We start from the raw sequence: 18,278 nt of genomic DNA on the forward strand, positions 1-18,278 counted from the left end.
AAAAATGCACTGAAAAGAAGAAACATTTTGAAATAATTTCCAATTATTTGCAGTCTTGTCTTTTTAGTATTAAGCATTTATAACACTTATAGTTTTTCAGGAAGGGGGATGATGGGATTCAGGTGGCAGTGTGATGAATCAGGGAAGCAGACGCAGATGAGTCAGAAAGCCATCACAATTTACTCATCCTCATATCCCCACCATATAGCCAGTGCACAGCATAAAATATAAATTCAATAATATTTTCTTAATGGATAAACGGTCAGATTCTGTGAAGTACACCCCAAAACTAAACTCGGGTAGAGAAATGGGGCAAAAGCCCAGTGGAAATATCTGTAAGAACAAAATGCAGATTACTTTGAGCTGAGCCTTCACAGTCCTCACATGTCCCTTGACAGAACCCATTGCTTAGCTCCTGCCCTGGATATGGCTTTGGAATCCTATTTCTTGACCCCACTGATGCCCTCTATTTAACCAACCAAGACTATAAAATCTTATCACATCTAACGTTATTAGTTCATTTTTGCACTAAGCTTGCCAACTGGAAGAGTACATGAAGTACTCATCTGTCTATAAGACAAATGCAGGCAAAAAGTTATGATCCTGTGGGCTCAACAGTACCACCTAACTAAGCAAAATCACCCACAGGACATAAGCCTGAATTACCACCTCTAGTGGGGTTCTGTGGCCACAATTTCAGCAGGAAATTTTTCATTCAATATTATGAAAGGTGTGTGTGTATGCATGTGTTGCAGGGGTGGCTGGAGTTGGGGAAGATGATACTGAGATCAGATGGGAAAGCAGAACTGAGAGCAAGGTTCAACTTCAAGAATCCAAAGGGGAGTTCAAACCAAAAGACCAGAAGGGGTACAGAGGTTGACCACGAGTCAGGAATTTGAGAGTGGGAGGGTTGAGAATAAATAGAGTCATCTGCTGTAAGAGAGCCAGCAAGGTTGTTCATTATTTGTTTTTTATTTCCTGGTCATATATGTGGTATGTGAGGCTGAGCTGACAGGTCCAACTCTAGGGTTAGGACAGTAACCCACCCTGCTTCACCAACTTTTGACCGCCATTCAGCCTCAAGTGCCTGAAGGGTATAATGAGAACCTGAGACACTTCCAAAGTTCTTCATTCAGCGGACATCCTACATGTGGGACTGCAGGAATCCCTGTATTTTCCAGATGAGGCCCAACAAGAGTTTGTTATTAATTACCCATTATATAGACAAAGAACCCGATGACCCAGTAGATGCACAACTGGAGTACATTATTGCGAAACAGAACTTTTTACAGGTGTCTTGCTATGAACTTGCTTGCAAGTTCATAAAAGTGGAACGGCCAACTGCCATATGTGCAGCCCAGACCCAGGATATAAACTCATTCAGTAAGACCTGTCAACCCTATTTCAAAAATATCTCTTAATTTTGACCACTTTTAATTTCCACTGTTAGAATCATGATCCTAACCATCATCTTCTCTCACCTGAAGTACTGTCATGGACTTCTAACTGGTCTCCCTGCTTCCACTCTTGCCTCTCCAAACTCCAGTCATTGTGCAAGCAACACTACCAGAGTAATACAAATCAGAGTGAATTGCTTTCCTGTTTAAATGCATTTTGAACAAAGTCTAAACTCCTCTCCCATGGCCTTTAATAGCTCAGTCTGCTAACCACCTCCCTGACCTCATCTTGTACTATTCTCCCTTGGCCTTCTTTTCTTCAAATGGCCTCTTCCTCTCCCTTGACCCTGGCCCCTTCTCCTTACTCTCTGCCCTATTATGTAGTATAATGTCTTTATAAAATTTATGAGTTCTTGGATTTATTTACTGTTTACACGTTTACTGTCTTTATCCCTGCAATAGAATGTACACTCCAAAGGCAAGGATTTTGTTTGCTGTGGTCACCACTGCATCCTAACACTAAAACAGTGCCTAGCAATACAAGCACTCAATGAAGGAAGAGAAGGAAGAAAGGAGGAAGGCAAATTGCTAATATACCACCATTTCTGTTTCCTTGGCTAAGACCTGGACCAGAAAAAAGGGTCACTTTCTGTAATCAGTTTTAAGGAAGGGCTAACTGGCTCCATCTAGGATAAAGTGGCCTTACTGACCATTTCTGAGAGTTGCTCAGCTTCGTTTGGCATTTTACCTGATGAAATAATATAGCATTTGCTTTGAACCTAAGACCAGCACCCCTGGCCCCCATCCCAAATTCTCTAATACTGAGAGGCAAAGTAGAGGAGACAATCCACTACAGCTCCAAGACCCAGCACAACTCCCCAACATACAAACCGAGAAAGACCACCAACAAGATGCTCAATTATGAATCTACTACAGCTAAGCAAGTTACTTTACAAAAGTCCACTTACTGAATAGTCGTCTGGCTCACCAGTAAAGTGGACCCACATCACCATGATCACCAAACTTCAAGAGCTTATGTCCAAATCCCCAGAGAACACATTCCTGCATAGGCATCTGGTTATCCAAACATTTTAGAACATTCTGTCAACCAGGCCTTGGTCCTTTAGGCAAAGTGACATACATGTACTGATGACCGGAAACCATTAAGAGCTTCTGATGTTACCACTGTCATTCAGTACACCTACACCTGGTGGTGCTCCTCCTTGTAAATGCCCCGCTACCACTCATCTGTGCTATGCAAGAACAGCTCAAGACAAACCAAACTCCACTACATGGGTGTGGGAAAACTAAGACACTTGAACATCAGTGGTTACCAAGCTAGTTGAACTGAGTGGAACTTCATGGAAATCACCAGGTTGATTTGGCATCAGCCTAAACAGGCTTTATCATGATGGCAACTGGCTCTTTAGGGAAACAGATTTTGGCCCAACATGGTCTATACCAATGTATAGGAGTCTATACACCTTATGGAAATTTTTGGTTATATAATTAAAGTTCCAGTCATCTACTTCATCTCACCTCCTAAAGTCCCTCGTTCCTGTTGGGTGGGAATCTATAAATTTTATTGGGGCAATAAAGCTGCCCAGTGCAAAAGTAGTTCATGTTATAAACTAACTTAACCTTCCTATTATATACTTACCAACTTTTTTTTTTTTTTTTTGCAAGGGGTATGTGCACATTTTATGCTCCTTTTTTAACCCCCAAGGTTTGGGGCAGCAATTAACTCCTTTTCAAACAAGTCTTCTGTCTTACATACTGAACAAGATATTTCATTCATTTCCTCTTGACTCATACCCACTTCTTAGAGGCCTGCCTTGTCCACAGGCAAGATGGGGAAACTATGTGTCACATGCTTTCCAATCTCTGGAAAATTTGGTTGGGACACTAACTCAAGGTAGACCAATTATATTTTCTGTCCTGGGGATTTGGAATTGAAGCACTGAAACATTGTCAATTAACTGAGAGCTCTGAGTCTTAAAGGTCCTATCATTTTGTGCCTGAGGCCACTGTTTCGGGGCATTCATGATGAGCAACGTGGCAGGAGACACTGGTGTTAAGAAAACAGAGCAGACATAATACAGACAGAGAAGCATGTTCATTTTCCATGATGGCGGCTGTACTTACTAAAATTGGAATGAACTAACGTGTTCCCTGTGTATTTTAACTATAAACAATATTTTACTTACAGTGGATTTACTTAAGTGGATGTTTATTCCTTAAAACCAATCAATTTCTACAACATGAAAATATACATCTTCATTGATAATCTATTTTTCTTTCAGCTCTTGCTATCATAATACTCTGCCTCCTTCCCTCTCTTGGTGTCTCTCTTCATTTCATCTGTAGTCAAAAAACCCTTATCATATGTAATGGATACTTACCATATTTTTTTTTGTCTGCCCAGTATGTTTTGGACATTCTGATCTTTTATTATAATGATGGCAGGATGAGCAATACATGTGCCCATATGCCCATTTTTACAACCAAAGCAACAACATGGATTGAGAGGGGAAAGTTGTTACCCTTTTAAAATGAGCAGCAATGCTGTGTACTTCAGTTAAAGGGACCCATCATATGACACATCGTGTTCCCACACTCTGATGACGGTATGTCTTTTCCAGGCTGGCCAATCTGGATCCAGATCCAATCGGACATCAATCAGTACAATTTCAGTGGTCAGGCCTTTAATGCAGATCAATGTTTCTCAACCTTTTATTTGACAAATAAACATATTTTTTTTGAGATGGAGTCTCCTTCTGTCACTGGAAAGCAGTGGCACGATCTTGGCTCACTGCAACCTCCACCTCCTGAGTTCAAGTGATTCTCCTACCTTAGCCTCCTGAGTAGCTGGGATTGCAGGTACGTGCCATCACACCCGGCTAATTTTTGTATTTTTAGTAGAGACGGGGTTTCACCATGTTAGCCAGGCTGGTCTTGAACTCCTGACCTCAGGTGACCCACCTGCCTCAGCCTCCCAAAGTGCTGGGATTACAGGCATGAGCCACCACGCCCAGCCAAATAAATATTTTAAAAGTAATATTGCAAACTTCCTTAGGAATTTTTAAAATCATTAAAAAAAAATTTATGACATATGATAAAGCAATTTCGGGTAAAAATATTTGATCTTAAATCAGCATATCATTAAAGATTGTATTATAAAGTTTATGTGGCAAAATCTTTAATACTGATAATATTTAAGGACAAATTTTGACTTCTATTCACAGTAGATGAACTATTTTGTCATGTAAAGAAAATCACAGGTTGATGAGAAGATGGACTTAGCACCAAATGTATATTGAAATGTAGATTAAAAATTAATTTGCATTATAGCATCCAAAATAACAAACTGCATCTATAACCTGATACTTACATTTTTGAGCTTATAAAGATCAGCTTCTTATTTTGATAAATTGGGGGTTCCGTTTTTAAACGTCAAGGTAGGAGAAATGGTTTCACCTGCTCTTTGAGAGAATTTCTTTGTAACACATTGTAGATTTTTATTACCAATAAATGAAAAGTCAAATTGGACAGAATCACCCATATTTTTTCTTCTTCACATTTTCAAGTGTTTAAATCTTTCTTTTTTAGAATTTTAACTACCTAAAGGGTACAATTAATTACCAAAAAAAAAAAAAAAAAAATCCAGTTGTCCACAACGCCAATCATATAGAAAGGTGAAAATGAATTATTTTTCAAGAAAACCACTTCCTAATTATTTAATACCACATTGGGTCTTTCAATTGACAATTCATTTTAGAAATTAAAGCCTCTTAACTTGATTAGGCCTATGCTATCTTTCATGAGATTCAACAGTGTACCTTTACCTTACTATTTGTATTTGGTGAACCAACCTGAAATTATTTTCTCTACGACAGGCTTAAGAATAGGAAATAGTAAATGCCAATTACATGCATATGTAAATAAATGTGTTACTTTAAATATAAGGCATGTCTGGCTGATGTTTCTATCTTTATAATGATTTTTTAAAACTTTTTATTTTGAAATAACTCTACGTTTCTAGAAAAGTTGCAAAGATAGTACAGAAACACCCTTCACCTGGCTTCCTTTAATTATAGTTTTTAAAATATTAGATATATCTTGATGTTTTTTAAGAATGCTGATCAGCCAGGTGTGGTGGTTCACACCTGTAATCCCAGCACTTCCGCAGGCTGAGGCAGGTAGATAGCTTTCAGCTTAGGAGTTCAAGACCGGCCTGGGCAACATGGTGAAACCCTGTCTCTACAAAAACACAAATATTAGCCAGGCAGTGGTGACTCATACCTATAGTCACAGCTACTCGGGAGACCGAGGCTGGAGAATCACTTGAGCCCGGGAAGCGGAGGTTGCAGTGAGCTGAGATTGCACCACTGTACTCCAGCCGGGGCAACACAGTGAGATGCTATCTCAAAAAAAAAAAAAAAAAAGAATGCTGATCAGATGAATGCAACTTATGTATTTAATAAACAGCATCTTAAAATAATTTAGCAGAATTATATTTTTATGCTCTTTAACTTGTATTTTGACATGTGTTGCACACATGCTTCATCTTTAACCAACAGTCCATTATGAGTACAAATTAAACCACAAATGCAACTAAAAACAATTAAAAACAGTGTAATGGTTAAAAACCACCAAAGCAGACAATAAACAATGATTAGAGATCATGACCACATTTGAGCCATATCTTCTAACGACTGTATGTTTGCATCACACCACTCAAACTGTTATCTTTAAGTGGAAAAATATTTAAATATTTTATTGACACAGAACTATTATTAATGTCAATGATATAAATTGATTCTAAGAGCAATTTATAATCTAATTCTAAAATTTCACATCAATTAGAAAATGTGGCAGAAGAGTCAAGACAACTTTGGAGTGGGAGGACAAAGGGAATGGTAATGTTTTTTCCTTACATTGAGTGGTAACAAGTGTTCACTGTATTGCTATGCTTTACATCTTATATATACGTTTTACAAATATTCTGCTATAGCTATTTAATATTTAATTTTAAATATATTTAATTTTTTAAATAGAATGGAGGAGGACCTTGCCTTACCAAGAAAAAATATTACAAAACTATTACAATTTAAAATGTATTAATGGTGTAGAAACAAAGATCAATGGGACCAGAGTCCTAAAACCAACTTAGGCACATATGAGAATTTAGTAATTGATAATTTGACATGCCACCTATTAAAATTATTATTCCAAATGAATGGCCAACTGAACAAGATTCTTCCCTCACACTATTCACAAAAATAAATTCCAGATGAACTTAAATATCTAAATTTTAAAAATAGTACTAAAAAGTAAGATTCTATGTGTATCTTTGGGGCAGAAAAGAAGTATTAAAAAAGCAAGTAAAATCAAACACCATGTAAGGCAAAGATAGGGAAATTTGCCATCAAAATTAAAAACTATTATTTAACAAAAGATACCACAAAGGGAGAGGACTCCGACAGATTGGAGGAAATATGCCATTTTTATAATAAAGGACGAGTATGTAGAGTTTATTTATCTAAGTCTATTTATCTAGAGTTTATTTATCTAAGTTTATTTATCTACAACATAAATAAACAAGAAAAGGCAAGCACCTGTTATGTTGTGTATTCTAGAAAAATGCAATATAAGAGTGCTTAAACAAAATACAAGTTAAATTTCCCTCTCATGCTAAAGAAAGTCTTCCCTCTTAACGCAGCAACTCTGCCAAATGCTCAAGAGAGCCAGCCTTTTTGGCTCACTGACCTACCATGACAGTCCTGATGGTCTATGATGGCCACTAGTGCTTCAGTGGAGCACATCTGTGTTCCAACATATAAGACACATGAAGGGATGAAGAAAGAAGTGCTTTCTCCTTTTAAGGAGACTTCAGAGAGTCACATCTAACCTTTGCTGCTTATATATCACTAGCTAAAACTTACATAGTTATACTTAGCACCAAGGAGGTCAAGTGTTCTACATGGGCAGCAATGGGCCTGGCTAAAAGCTGGGGTTCCTATTACTAAAGATGAAAGAAGAATGGATCATAGGATGTAACCAGCAGTCTCTGCTATGCAACCCAACAGACAGAAAAATAAATACAAATAATCACAAACTTTAGAGAAGATATTCAGCCCCAGGGAAATAAAAATTAAAACAAGGAGATACCATTTTGTACAACTTTTAAGAAGGCAAAAATTCACAAATTGGTGAGGGTATGAAGATTTTTAGCTTAACAGTATGTTAATTACTCTTACAAAGAGAATGTATTCAATATTATCAGTGCTTTTAATTAGATTATATATCATATATCTTATATATGTAATATTAGTACAGATAACTTGGGGACCAATTTGGCAGTTTTTAATTAAAATTTTAGCTATGATTATATGACTCAGCAATTCCACCTTTCAGAATCTACGCAATATAAACATTCACACATTTGCACAAGTACCAGGATGTTCACTGCAGTAATGTTTAAAACAAGGAAAAATTGGAAACAACCCAAGTGTTCAGCATCAGAGGAAAAGCCCTCCACTTTATTTTCTTCATAGCACTATTACTACTATCTGAAATTATATTAATTTATCTACTTGTTTATCATCTAGGAAAAGGAAAGCAAAGAGACTGTATTTATAAAATACTTGTTTGGCTAAAATTCTTAGAAATAATACCTTTTCTTCTAAAACAACAAATCAGAACAGACATCATTCCAGATTTTAACAACATGAACCCATCAGAGGGCCCACATAAAGGCCTGTAGGTTTGCAGACAAAGGCTGAGAAACACTGCCCCGATGAAGTGTCTGAACTTGCTATCTAGCTAGACTGTCACTAGATGTGGCCTATTTGCCCTTTTAAGGCCTGGGGCATTTCTCAGTAGAATCAACACACTCTTCATTACACAGAACCCTCAATTGCCTTTAATACTTGGATCTCAATACTGCTGCCAGCACCCAGTGAGCCTCCACTCATTGAGGACGGCCCACCATGGGAAAGGGGTCTCAACCTTCTGCTAGAAGAATACCAAGATTGCCAAGATGTACCATGTTGAGAGAAGACAAAATGCTAACAGCTGGGCCACAGTGCTTGATGGAAGACTTGGCATTGGTAGGAGCACATCAGTACTCACAACAGCAGTATTCTGGGGTCCAATCCCCAAGGCTGTAAAATAGGAAATATGCCTACGATCTACAAAATGGAAGGGTTAAGTGGACCTTGCTAGGATTCCTAAGCCCTTAATGACATTTCCATTCGCAACCACTAATCTCTGCTTTTTATTTCTAATCTCACAGAGAAGCAGTTTTCAAGCTGCTTTTTCAACTGGAGGAATTCTGTTCAAATGAAAGTGTAAGATGAATAAACAAAGAGGAAGGGGATAGCCTTAGTGCTCAGTCTAGGGGACTGGGGTGGGAGGATACCCCTCCCTTTTACCCCAAAGTGCTGAGAAGCAGTTTGAAAGGGAAGGGAAATAGAGAATGAGGGAAGAAGCTTTACTAGGAGAAACAAAGGTCCTGTGGAAGGAACATACCTGGCTTGTTGGAAGAAGAAAAAAGTCCCCTTTTTGACTGGGACAAAGCAAGCACAGGGAAGAGTAGTAAGAGATGAGGTCAGAAAGACAAAGAGTTCAGATTATGTAGGAGCCTTGTAGGAAAGTATAAAGCCTCTGAGTGGATAACTTACTTTTAACAAGATTCCTCTGGCTGCTGTGTTGGCAATAGGCCATCAGAGAAGGACATAAGCAAGGAAAAGACGTTACTGCAAGTTATTTCCTTCCTAACTTGGAGATATATATTTAGTAGTCAGCATGTAGTTGTTGGTGTATAGATGGTATTTAAAGTCATGAGACTGACTGAAATGCCAAGGAAATAAGAGTCAATAAGGAAGAACGGAGTATTAATGAGCCTTGCAATGCTCCAATTTTAAGGGGTCAGGAAGACCATGACGAACTAGCAAAAAGACTAAACCTCCAATAAGGTGAGAGGGAAATGCAGAGAATGCAGCAAAGCTAAATGAAGGAAGCGTTTCAAAGAAAGAGGAATAATCAACTGTGTAAAATGCTGCTGAAAGGTCAAGTAAGAGGAAGACTGAGAACTGATTCACTAGAGCTAGCAACATGAAGGTCAGCGGTGAGCTTGACAAGCGTGCTTCAGTGGGGGAAGGGGCCTGATTAATGTGGACTCAAGAGAGACTGGTGGAAAAGGAACTGGAGTCAGTGAGTTAGATAACTGTAGAAAACAAATTAAGAGGGGAATGCAAAGTCAAGAGAGTTTGGTCTTATATTAAAAGGCACTATACCTCTGGTATCTAGAACAGTGCCTGGCACATAGTGATAAATTAATAAGTATTTGTTGACTGAACTTAGTGAGATCACTAGCCATTTAAACAGTCTTAGTTCTAGAAGTTTAAAAGCTGAGAGAGTGAAACATGAGGATTCTTGGTCCAATAAGAAGAAAGTGCCTTTTAATTTCTTACTATGCCTGAAAACTCTTTAGGGCCTTTAAACACCTAGAATAGCCATTCCTCAGTATCAGAGGAACAGCAACAGAATTCAACAAACACATGCCCTACAAGAAAATATACTTTCAATTCTGGATAGCTGCAATCTCTCCAACTACCTCTTGCATCTGGGGCCCTGTGACTTTGGACCTAGGGATACAACATGGATCTCAGCCCTCTAGTCATGTCATGATTCACTATGCACTAAGAGGGAAGATGTGTGGTGGTCCCTGAAGGACATCAATCTATGGGGCCTTGACCAAATGAAAGCTCTATGTGGCATGCCAATAATAATCATGAGTATTTGTTTAATGATATATACTTTTCAAAGCAGTAACACATATATCCTCTCCTATTTAATCTTACAACAACTTTGTGAGGCAAGGGTTTTTATCACTTTCATTTTACAAATAAGAGTCTCAGACTTGCATAAATCACACAGCTCTTTCAACAAATTTTGCTGGATATTCACATGCAAAAGAATGAAGTTGAATCCTTACCTCACATACAATAATTAACTCAAAATCCACCAAATAGCTAAATGTTAAGAACTAAAACTATATATTCCCAGAAGAAAACACAGGAGTAAACTGTCAGGACCTTGGATTTGGTGATAGATTCTCAGATATAATGCCAAAAGCATACACAATCAAAGAAAAAACAAATTCAACTTCACACGAATTAAAAACTTCTGTGCAAAGAACACTAACAAGAAAGTGAAAAACAGCACACAGTAAGAGAGGAAGTATTTGCAAATCATAAACCTGATTTGTATCCATATTTACATATGTAAAAAACTCTTAAACTCAACAACCAAAAGACAATCCAATTAAAAAATTGATAAAAGACTTGAACAGACATTTCTCCAAAGATACACAAATGGCCAACACATGAAAAGACGCTCAACGTCAGTAGTCATTAGGGAAATACAAATAAAAACCACAATGAGGCACCACTTCACACCCACTAAGATGGCTATAACCAGAAAACAACAAGTGTTGGCGAGGAGGTGGAGAAACTAGAATTCTCCAAAATTGCTGGAAAAAATGTAAAAGTGTGCAGCATCTGTGGAAAACAGTCTGGGAGTTCCTCAAAAACTTTTTAAACATAGAATTACTGCATAATCCAGCAATTCTATTCCTAGATACATGCACAAAAGAATTAAAAACAGGTATTTAAACAAAAACTTGTAAAAGAATGCTCTTAGCAATACTATTTATAAGAGCCAAAAGGTGTAAACAATCTAAATGTCAACTGATAAACAAAACGTAGTATATCCATACAATGGAGTATTATTCAGCCAAAGAAAGAATGAAGTACTGATACATGCTACAACCTGCTCGTATACATTGTGCTGAATGAAAGAAGCCAGGCACAAAAAGTTACATATTGTATGATTCCATTTATATGAAATCTTCAGAATAGGCAAATCCATACAGACAGAAAGCAAATTGGTGGGTGCCAGACGGTAGGGGTAAAGAGGAATGGCGAGTGACTGCTTAATGGGTACAGGGTTTCCTTTTGGGGTGATGAAAATGTTCCAGAATTAGATAGCGGTGATGGCTGCACAACATTGTGAATGTACATACTGAAGTAACTGATTTGTACACTTTAAAATGGTTAACTTTACCTCAATTAAAAAAAAATCACACAGTTCACCCTTGATAAATCCAGGCACTATACTCAGGAACTGACTCCAAGTCCTCTGCCCACTCAGCCATCCTGTTTCCTCCACAAACAAAAGGAGCTCTGGACCACCTTGGTAATGGACTTTTGCCTCTATATACTGCCATCCAGGCATAGTACCTAACCATATTTGTGATGATGGAATTCCCACAGCTGTCCAAGCATATACAAGTTTCTAAATAAAATATTTTCTTATAAAGGACTCCCATTACAAACTATCTTGGACCAAGGTCTGCTTTCATGTCACAAAGTCATCCTTTATACAGAAGTTAACCATCATCCACCTAACTGATAAACCAATGACAGCTATGAAGTCTGGTCCCTCACAAGATGATATTCCTGTTTTCAAGAGTATAGCAATGAGGTTTATGCCTTCAATTAATCAAAACCATTCTTCACCAATAATTCTTGGCATTTTCCATCCCTTATATTTTCTGTTCTGTTGGCAGGCTACAACTCTTAGAAAAATGAAGCAGAAAATTGACCTTAAAAGCCTCTCTGCCAGGTTAAGGTTGCCAATGTGGCAGAAATGGATAAAAGACAAACTGGTTGTGACCATTTGCATTACAACCCATCCTAAACAGTCACTCTAACACCAAGTCTTCGAGGTAGAAGTCTTCACACAACTTTTTGGAAACCAGTTTGCTCAGTGCTTTCTTCTTTCTGAGCTCAATGAGGGCCTACATCTCCAACTTACATCCATATCCCTCAGGTACTATCAATGATAAAAACTTCAAAGTATGAGAGTTTTTACATGCATGCAACTGGAAAATTAAGCTATAATATCAAGTTAATTGAAAAAAACACAGCTGCAAAAACTATTCCTGGGAATCTCACAGTTAGATACACATTCCCTAACATAGCCAAGTATTCCATTTTCAGCATACCAACAATATAGTCTTTGTTCATCAGCTCAATGGGAGGATGATGTCAGGGTCACTGGAGCCCAGATCACTGCTGGCCTTTAGGAGCTCTACAGCTTTCCAGTTGAGAAAGAAACTTGTGGCCTAATCACCAACATCTGAGTCAGCCCCTTCAAAAGCCTCAAGAGTCCTGGCAAAATTTCTTCTCAGTAAAAAGTAGTCTCCAAAACAAGACCCCTAAGAATGTGGGAGAGGGGTAATCAGACACCATTGACCTACATCCCTAAAAAGTTAGGAGAAACGTTTGAGTAACCAACAGACTAACACCTACATAGTAGGCATGTAAGACACCTCATCCTCCCTCTCCACTTCCTCTTTTTGGGCAAGCTTCTGAAAGGAATTTCCAACACTTGCCACTCCCATTTCCTTACTTTTTACCCACTTCATTTTGGTTTCTGCCTCTTCCAATCTAAAATGGTTCTTGCTGAGGTCAAAGACTCCATCTTGCTAAATTCAACAGATAATTTTTGGTCCACATCTTTACTTGATGACACCTCTCTATTTGAAACATTCTTCTCTCACCTTTTATGATGCATCTTAAACTAGAATTAGATTGTGAAGGAAACAGCTAAGACAAAAAACCAAATATTGCTTAAATTACTCTTGAAAATCCTTTAAATGGCCCATTAAATATCGCATACCTGTATACAAGTAAATAAAACTTTTCTCTCTCTCATTCAATAAAAAACATGGTAGAACGCATTCAGTTAAGTTTGCACACTTTAATTCTGAGCAAGGTGTCATTCCACTGTACCTCTGTGGCCACTTCTCATCCTCTTCCTGGGCTATCCTCCTCTACTAAACTTCAAAATGCTGGGCCTGAGCCCGTTTTTCTTAATCTCTGTCAGTGGTTCTCAACTTCCGCAGCTAAGTGGAATCACCTCAGATTCATCCAAGGCAGCAAATCAGATCAAGTAAATAGAAAAAGAAATTTCTTAGGTGGACCACAGCATTAGTATTTTTTAATCATTCAGTGATTCCAATGTGCAACCAAGATGAGAACACTGTTCTATGCTCTCTTCCCAGACCAGGGATCACATGCTCAAAAGCCTACAGTCAGAGAAATAAATGAGCAAAGTGGGCCAGGCATAATTTTAGGGAGTGGTGGGCTCTGTAGTGAAATAGAAGAGCTGCGATCATCTGTGACTTAGCTCCAATTATTGCTGCCATATTGGAAGACCAACTCAGTAGTGCTACATTTTCTCATTTTTAAAGAGAAACCCCAAATCTGGGTTTTTCATGAGAAATCTTCACATTTTAAAATATAGGCAACTAATTCAAAATTAAACAATAACAAAACCACTGTATGGGCAAAACATCTGTGAGTCAGATTCAGCTGTGGGCTACTGCTTTGCAACCACTGCCCTAGATAATTTCGTCCACAGCCTTTAATCTACACCCGAAAATTTGTGCCTCCAGTTTAGCCCTCTGCTCTTGGCTCTGAATTAGAATTGTCAAATGCTTATGTGACCTCTCACTTGAAAATCTCAGCAGTCCCAATGTAAACTGTGATTTAAACTCATCTCAAAACTATTTATCCTTAAATGTTCTTTATTTCAGGTACCACCACCACCATTCACTGGTTGGGCAAGCTAGAACCCTGGGAGTCATCTTAGGATCTCATTTCTCCCTCTCAACCTTTGTACCATATCAACCACCAAATCCTATCAATTATGCCTCCTAAATATATCTCATGAATATATGTACTTCTCTCCATCTCCAATACGATCATTCTTTTCTCTCAGCCACCACCTTTTCTCTGTTATCCACAGTAACCTTAATTAGGGGCAGCTGTCTCCCACACTCAATCTTGTTTCCTTCCAAAGCATTCTAATATGACCAGAATATTTTATAATCACAAATAATTACAAATATATACACATATACATGCATTACATATGTACTTATGTAAATATATGTGTGCGTGTTTATTTGACCCAAAAATTCCATTTCTAGGAATTTACCCTATAAATATATTTATTCACATATGAAACAGCATATTCATAGTACTGTTTATGGTAAATTACTGGAAACAATCTAAATGTCTGTCAGTGGCGGAATGGTTAAAAAATCTGTGGTATATCCATACAGTGAAATACTGTACAGTCATTCAAAAAAATAAGGAAAACTATATACTGAAGTGGAAAGATTCCCAAGACATTGTTAAGAAAACAGAGTGTACAGTATGCTACCATTTGTGTAAAACAGTAAGAGGAAAGACATGCATTTCCTTGAATGCCCACAAAAAATGCCTACAACGATATACAAAACTAGTATCAGTGGTTATTCCTTTGGAAGACAGGGAAAATGGTGGCTGGGGGAGGGAGCACCAAAAATGCTCTGATTTAATAGGCTTGGAGGAGGGCCCAGGCATCGGTCTTAAGTTCTGGTGGTTCTGATGAGAGTGTTGGACTGAGAACCACTGCTAGTGGACAGCCTTTGCCTATTTTCCTAGCTTCATTTTGTGTCATCACTCTCCGTGTTCCTGGCTTCTGGGTTCCCAAAAGCGGCCCTGTTCCTTTCTTCCTCAAGGTATTCATTCACATCTGTTCCTTCTGCCTGGAATATTGTTCCCGTGAGCTTCACCTAGTAACTCCTGTTAATCCTTCACCGTCCACCTCAAAGGTCACTTCCCCATGGAAACTTTCCCCAGTTTCCAAACTACATCAGGACATCTGTTTTACGCGCTCAGAGCTGCCTGTACTTCTCCCAGAAATTAACACAATCGTAATGAGATAAATGTACATTTATACATGTATACATGTCACCCTCTTTAGACTGTAAAGTCCAGATACGAAGAGTTGTTTTTACTAATCTATTTCCATACCTAACCTAGTGTCCAGTTGGCAAAACAGGCCTTCAGAAATCTGTTAAATAAATGAGTAACTGTTCCCGCCCTCAAGCTTAGTATAGTAAACACCTAAGCAAATGAGGACAATGCTGCGTCACTAGAGTTAAGGCAGCAGTCTGCTCACAACAGTGGTTCTCAACTAAGGGTGATTTTGGTCCTCCCGGGGGACATTTGCGATGTCTGAAGCATTTTTGTGTGTGTGGAGTGCTACTGGTATCTCTTCCTCAGGAGAGGTTAGAAATGCTGCTAAACATCCTACGCTGCACATGATAGCCCTCCACAACTAGAAATTACCTGGCCTAAAATGTCAACAGAACTACAAATGAGAAACTGACTCAGAGGACGATAACACTCAAAAGAGCTGTCAATTGCACTTCTGAGGGTGGTGATTTTTAAATATCTGTTTTCTTTTTGGGGGATGGGGGGGGGTGTCAAGCAAAGCTTCAGGGCAGAAGTAAAGCTTCAGCTGTGTGTTTGAAAGGTAACGGGGGCCAGATCAGTGGGGACTGTTTGTCAGGAGCAGGGAGGAGTCTCTGAAGAGTTTAAAAGCAAAGTTATGATTTGAACAGGTGCCCCCAAGTACCCCATACTCCAAAACTACTCATTTCCTTTTTTCCTTTCCCGCTGAAACAAAACTTCCATTCTCTTAGAGTAGATGGTTTCAGCTGAACATTAAGGCCAAATTAATTCAGCCCAAGATAAAGTCAGATAGGCCCTTCACTCTCCAGAATGTTAAGCTACATTTTAAAATATGCAAATGCTTATGAGTACAAATAAATCTTTAACTGCTCAATGTTTAGGTTGTCAGTGGATAAAGCTATTTTTGAACTCAACAGCCAGATTGGCCCCAGTAACACTTTCCCAAAGCTTTGTTTTTTAAAAACCTTTTTGATCTGTTTCCCTGTTCTCCTAGAAATCTCCTAGATTTCTGAGCTCCTAGATTGTATAAAAGATCTAAGTTTTTTTCCACAAGTATCTCATGCCATTAAGTTCTTCTGCCAGAGGTGATAAAAGGGCCATTTGGATGCAATAAATGTAAATAAACTGTGTGTGTAAATTAGCAGTGGCTTAGAAAATTTTTAAAAGGCTTTCATGGATACTATTGAAAGAAACTGAGATAATTTTTAACATGTCACCAAGAAAAAAAAACAAAAACAGTTTTACTACAACACAAGCCGGCTGCCTACTGAACTGGACGCCCATGCTCTGACCTAGTATGGCAATTCTTAGGGTCTAGGCGCTGGGTTCTCTGTTTACAAGAAACTAAGGCCTGAGACTAAGGAAGAACAAAGAAAAATGCCTGGCACCAAAGGTGTAGGGGATGTTTTGTACATAAATGAAGATTTGAGAAGGAATACTTCCTCAGATGTTGGAAGGAATTACTCTTTTTTTGCTTACGTGTTAAGAATTTAATGTTTTCAGGCCATTTCCTAATTAGAAAATATCTTATAATTTACAAACAACAATTTGTCTTCCCCTACATTTGCTGACCACCAAGACTGGGTAAAATTTCCTTTAGCTTTACCAGAGTGGGAGGACTGGGAATAACGTGAACACAACAGAGTTCGGACGCAACATCAACTCCAAGCCCGGCCAGCTGGTTTCCATCGAGAGGTCCCCCAGGAGAACGCCCCTCCGCGGCGGCGGCCAGGTCGGCGCGGGAGAGACCCACCGAGGCGCTCCAGCGCGGCCGCGGTGCAGGGCCAGGGGCCGCCCGGCCTCCGTTTACCTTTGTTTCAGGTACCCCGGCTCCTGGCGGGCCGGGAATCCCGCCCGCGGCCCAGAGCTGGTGACACATCCTTCTTTGGCCAAGTCGGGCCGAGGTTGGGCAGGGGGCGGGGAAGGAAAAGAAAGCCTCAGCGCCTAACGACGTGACTCTCAGTTCTTCCAAAACGCTGGCATTTGTTTCTCTGCCAGGCTTTCCTGTTAACAAGTTCCCGAGGGCTGTGCGGGCGAACTGGCTCAGGAGCCCTGAAAAGTGGGAGGGCCCAGGCCGCCCCCGCCTACCCTCCTCCGCGGGCGCCCCTGGGGCTGGCAGTTTCCACACCTCCCGGGCTGCCGTGTCCCGGAACCGGCCGGCCACGCCGAGGCACCGCACCGCACCGCCTGGAATTCCGACTTCCACAGCCCAGTCGGCTCAGTGTGGCCCCTGGGCCAGGCCGGTCCCCGCCCCCAGGTCCCGGCCCCGCCCGCCCCGGCCTCCGCGCACCGCCCCCCAGCCTCGCCACCCCCTCGGGCCAAGACGAGGGAGCTGAAAGCTCCAGGCCGTGCTGCCCTTGTCCCCGCGCCTACCTCGTTGCCCGCGGCTCCTCCTCCGGCGGCTGCCTCGGCTCACGGGCAACGCTCGCCTCCAAGCCTCCCCGCGGCGCGGACTCTCGGGCTACGAATGCGGCGCGTGAAGAGCTGAGGCCCGAGCGCGCCCCGCCCAGCCACCCACAGGCCCCTACCTCCTCCTCCTCCTCCTCCTCCTCGGCCCCACCCTCTGCGGCCGCCCGGAGCCCCGCCCGCGCGCCAGGCCCCGCCCACTGTCCGGCCCCGTCCCCAGCCTCCGTCCCGCCCCTCTGGCCAAGGCAGGAAGGGGGCCTCCAGGGGCGCCGCGAGAGCCGCTGTGGCCTCGGCCAGGGCAGTCTCCTGTATGGCGGCGCTGCGGGGACGCGATTCGTGGTGGTCGCTGCTATTTGACAGATTCGAGTCTCTTGTTCGGATTTCTTACTGTTATTGTCATCGTCAATATTGTCATCGTTGTTATTGTTATCGTCATTAGTTGTGTTGCCCTCTCAAGGGGCCTTCAAGGAGGCCCCTTGAGGGCAGCGCGCTGCTGACCAGAGGTTCCCTGGCACTCCTGTCTTCCCAGAGTCCTGCACCTGCGCCACATTTCACTCAGCCCAAGAAGTTGTGTGAATTTTGAAAGAAGTGATAT

At 40.5% G+C, this 18,278-nt stretch overlaps 1 protein-coding gene across 1 annotated transcript in view; it reads right to left on the reverse strand.

The window, feature by feature from the left end:
- PPP2R3A (protein phosphatase 2 regulatory subunit B''alpha) overlaps positions 1-17,829 on the reverse strand; it is a 193,782-nt gene extending 175,953 nt beyond the window's left edge. The window contains exon 1 of the mRNA XM_003265256.3: positions 17,651-17,829. The gene's annotated coding sequence lies outside the window, so the exon portion shown is untranslated. The remainder of the gene's footprint in view (positions 1-17,650) is intronic.
- Between the last annotated feature and the right edge of the window lie 449 nt (positions 17,830-18,278).

Source organism: Nomascus leucogenys, chromosome 8, assembly GCF_006542625.1.
Source record: "Nomascus leucogenys isolate Asia chromosome 8, Asia_NLE_v1, whole genome shotgun sequence".
Classification (NCBI taxonomy): domain Eukaryota; kingdom Metazoa; phylum Chordata; class Mammalia; order Primates; family Hylobatidae; genus Nomascus; species Nomascus leucogenys.